The 4,782-nt window shown below is 40.6% G+C and overlaps 1 pseudogene; it reads right to left on the reverse strand.

Moving 5' to 3' along the window:
• Window positions 1-365: 365 nt before the first annotated feature.
• Window positions 366-2,778, reverse strand: LOC126948937 (double-strand break repair protein MRE11-like; annotated as a pseudogene).
• Between the last annotated feature and the right edge of the window lie 2,004 nt (window positions 2,779-4,782).

Here is a 4,782-nt window from a genome sequence, read left to right on the forward strand (position 1 = left end):
GCTGGACATGGTGGAGCATGTGCCTGCAATCCCAGCTACTTGGGAGTCAGAGGCAGGAGAATTGCTTGAACCTGGGAGGCAGAGGTTGCAGTGAGTGGCGATGGTGCCATTGCACTCCAGCCTGGGCAACAAGAGTGAAACTCTGTCTCAAAACAAAACAAAAAGAATGATATTTACACAAAGCTCTTAATATAGCTACCTGGTTAAAAAACAAGGTGAATCAATGCTATTGCATATGTCCTTGAGCTGAGAAATTTCTTACTTATGGAGTCATGCTCAGGAAGCAATACTTAAAATCTTAAACTGTAAACTCTTAGCATGCAACGTTTTGATTTTTCCTGTATCTTGCAAATTTCTCAGTGCCACTAAATATATTGTCTACTATTTCTTCTTAAAGAACTAATGTTCATAAAAAGGATTATCATCGTCATCCTCATCTGATTCAAAATCAACCCCTTTTAATAGCTGGCTCTGGGACATGTTTTTGCTGGATGATGTGCTGGACCACTTTTGATCTGTCTATGAAGTGGTAGGAAAAATGTCTTCTTCCACGTCTGATTCATCTACCTCAATCACCTCTGAGTGATTCTTAGTGACATTTTGGGAAGGCTGCTATCTTGTAGATTTAAAGGCATCTGTAATAGACATATTTCTAGATGCTGGCACAGTAGTCTTTGAGTTCTTGCTATGAGTAGAAGTCTCCAGAACAATGCCTGCTCTTCCTCTTTGAGACCCTCCTGTGATGCTGAATTCTGTCCTCTTCCTCCTCTTCCACCTCTTCCTCAACCTCTTCCTTTGTTGGTTGCTGCCGAGATGCTAACATCAGAGTCATTAGCCATCTGTTCTGCTAAATCTATACTCATAAGGTCATCAGCACTAAAGGCAGAAGCAGGTTCCTCTGATTGAGATCTGGATGTCATCATTTTCACTAGTATTTTTTTGTCTGTTTTCTCTGAAATGACATACTTCCTCATTTATTTTATCTTCTAGGGCATCAATATGATGCTCTTTAAGAAATTGTTGTGTTTTTTACAACTGGTATGTCACTAATTCCTCAGTGGCATCTTTCTCCTCCTTGTCCACAAATTCTTGTACTGCTTCACCCATCCCTCTTTCTGTTAGCAGTGAGAGTAGCACATTCTTCTCTGCAGTTTGAAAATATTGTTTTACAAGATCTTCTACCCTTAAAGTTGTTCCTTCTGAAGAAGATTTTGTGGTAAGTTTCCTAAAGTTGATCTCTTCTCCTGTTTTTTCCTTTTGTTCTCTATGCCTGAAAAATGGATAATGTCTTTTGGATTAGCTACCAGATCCACAAATTTCTGACTAAGGCGAAGAACGTTGAAATGTTCAAAACCTTCGCTGTAGTCCACTCGCAGTGGTATAAAAGGCTTCTCTGGCTAGCGAGAATTACCCAGATGTTCCCGTTTAGCATTTTCAAGCATTTCTTCAATCTTCGCCACACAGAAGCTTTGTATGGTTTGGGTTACTTTACGATTATCTGGGTTAAAAAATGTCTGGATGATTAGCCAGAACAACATCCTTCATGAAAAACTACTGCACTGTGTGAAGAGGAATTTTCTGCATATTCGTTTTCCTCCCTTTATTACACAGAAAACCAACATGTTTCTTTACAGCTTCTCCTGGGGAAAGAGAGAGAAATAACCACTAAGCTTCCAGGTTGTAAGGTATAAAACAGTTGTCGTTCTTTTTTTTTTTTTTTAGATGGAGTTTCACTTCAGTTGTCCAGGCTAGAGTGCAATGGTGTGATCTCAGCATCTCAGCTCACTGCAACCTTTACCTCCCAGGTTCAAGTGAGTCTCCTGCTTCAACCTTCCAAGTAGCTGGGATTACAGGCATGCAGTACCACACCCCGATAATTTTGTATTTTTAGTAGAGACGGGGTTTTACCATGTTGGTTAGGCTAGTCTCGAACTCCTGACCTCATATGATCCACCCACCTTGGCCTGGCAAAGTGCTGGGACTGCAGGAATGAGCCATCGCGCCTGACCTGTTGTTCATTTTTAGTTGGAGCTATTTTACACTCATATGCACGGCCCCAGATAACAAGATCAATGAAGTCATCCAAAAGTTGTTCTGGACTGAAGTTAGTATTTCCATGTTTACTCCTGTAATCACAAATAAGTTAAACCAAGAGTTCTCATCTTCTTTTGATCTCAACATCGTTACTTTCTTATTGACAAACATTCGATAGAGCCTTTCATCTGGAATGGATCCTAAATCATATAGTGCAATCTTTGTGCTTCCTTTCTGAAGCAAAACCAGACTAATGTTTATCTTCTACTTGGACATCGAACGTCCAAAGTGATTTACAAACCCAACACAACTTACAATGTCCAGGGCACAGCGTGCATGGGCCCCCATGGGATCATCATGATTGTCATGAATACTAAACACTGGAATTGAGATGTTGAGATTGCCATCTTGATAGCTCACCCATGGAAACTTACTAAAACCAAAGTCGACTGATTGATCACTGAGAATTTCAAACTGGACAGGACTATCACCCATACAACATTTTCTTAATAACTTGAGGCAGGTATGTAATGTTTTCTTCGAGGGCTTATTTTCATGAAAAAGATCACCACCTAACAAAATAAAATCCACTTCATTTTCCTGGGCAAGTTTTAAAATTTCATCAAGTGTTACACACGTGTCATTTCTTCTGACCGCATCTTTCTGCATAAATCCAAGATCGATATGTATTGCAACTAAGATTTTAAACAAGTTTTTATCATCAAGTACTTCTGCAGGACTCATTTTTATGGTCAGTCAAACTCCTCTGTGACCAAGTTCTTCTCCAAGAATCCCTGGGTCCTGTGCTCAAATGTCAGAAAATTCACTCTATTCCAAATTCTAGAAATTCCCACTCCTGGACTCTTCAAAGCCCCACGCATTGGGACCCGAGGCTGTCTTCTTTCCAGGAAGAAAGAGTGGGATCTGTGAGAAGAAAACAGCACGGTCGGACTTGCCTCTGAGAATCCACAGGGCCATAAACCTGAATTCTGTCCTTACTGTTTTAACAGAAGTTTCTGGAAATCAAACAAAACAAAACCTTTCTATTTCAGGTTTCTGGCCCTGCCACTGGCATTTAAGATATCTTGTTGATGTTAAGGGGAGAAACCTAACATCATGTTGAACATTGCTTCAGGATGCTGAAGGTGTGTGTGAGAGGTGGACTAAGGGCAAGTGAAAGGGGGCAAGGTAGACATTAAAGGAAGCAAGATAATCCAAGAAAGAAAGAAAGAGAGAGAGAGAGAGAGAGAGAAAGGAAGGAAGGAAGGAAGGAAGGAAGGAAGGAAGGAAGGAAGGAAGGAAGGAAGGAAGGAAGGAAGGATGAACGAACGAACCAGTTGGATATAAAGTTGACAAAGCAGGTTGGAGGTCTTTAAAATCAGTTTGGTGGATTTCAATATTATTCTCGGGTACAAAGGAGCCACTGAAGGATTTTGAGCAAGGGAGAGAGACATATTTAGATTAGATTTCCCTCATCCCATTTTTTAGAGGGAAATACACATGTCAGGTAGGTAGATTGAATAAAATTTTGGTAGAATTAGAAACGGAAAGAACAGATAAGGATTTTAAAGTCAGCTTTTATAACTATACTCAATGAGGTAAAGAAAAATATAATTGCTGTGAATGAAAGATAAGCAATCCCATTGGAATAATGGAAACTATAGAAAATAACCAGATGACAATTCTAGAACTGATTAATACATTATTTGAAAAATTTTAAAAAGTCACTGAATGCACTTACCAGGATGGAGATGACAAAGTGAGCTTGAAGACAGATCAACAGTATTATCTAATCTGAAGAATAAAGAAACAAGAATGAAAAAGATGAACAGAACTCCAAGTACATGAGGAACGATATTAAAAAACCTAATACATGTGTTATTGGGGTCTTAGGGAGAGGAGAAAGAGAGACTGTAAAAATAGTGCCCAAAACTTTCCCAAATTTGGTGAAAGACAGAAATTTACAGATTCAAGAAGCTCAGTAAACCTCAAGCACATAAATACAAGAGAAGTCTAGGCATATTATTGTCAAACTGATCAAAACCAAAGATAAAGAGAAAACACAGAAAAGAGCCAGCAAACCCAACATATTAAGCCAGGCCTGGTGGGCTCATGCCTGTAATCCCAGCACTTTGAGATCCCGAGGCAGGTGGATTGCTTGAGCTTGGGAGTTTGAGACCAGCCTGGCAACATGGCAAAAACCCATCTCTACAAAACATATAAAAACTAGTCTGGGAGTGGTGGCACGTGTCCCAGCTACTTGGGGTGCTGACTTGGAAGGATCACTTGAGCTTGGCAGTTTGAGGCTGCAGTGAGCCATGTTTGGACCGCTTCCAGCCTGAGTGACAAAGCAAGACCCTGTATCAAAAACCAAAGAAACAAACGAAAACAAAAAAGCAAAACAAAACAACCCCTAAAACCTAACATACTGCATACAAGGCAAAGTGGCTTGACTGATCACAGACTTCTCATCAGAAAATATAGAGGCCAGAAGACAATGAGAAACATTTTTTTAAAGTGCTGAAAGGAAAAGAAAAACACCCAGAGGAAATATTCTTCAAGAATGAAGTTGATGGCCGGGCGCGGTGGCTCAAGCCTGTAATCCCAGCACTTTGGGAGGCCGAGACGGGCGGATCACAAGGTCAGGAGATCGAGACCATCCTGGCTAACACGGCGAAACCCCGTCTCTACTAAAAACACAAAAAATTAGCCGGGCGAGGTGGCGGCGCCTGTGGTCCCAGCTACTCG

The sequence above is a fragment of the Macaca thibetana genome, chromosome 2 (genome assembly GCF_024542745.1).
Source record: "Macaca thibetana thibetana isolate TM-01 chromosome 2, ASM2454274v1, whole genome shotgun sequence".
Lineage (NCBI taxonomy): Eukaryota > Metazoa > Chordata > Mammalia > Primates > Cercopithecidae > Macaca > Macaca thibetana.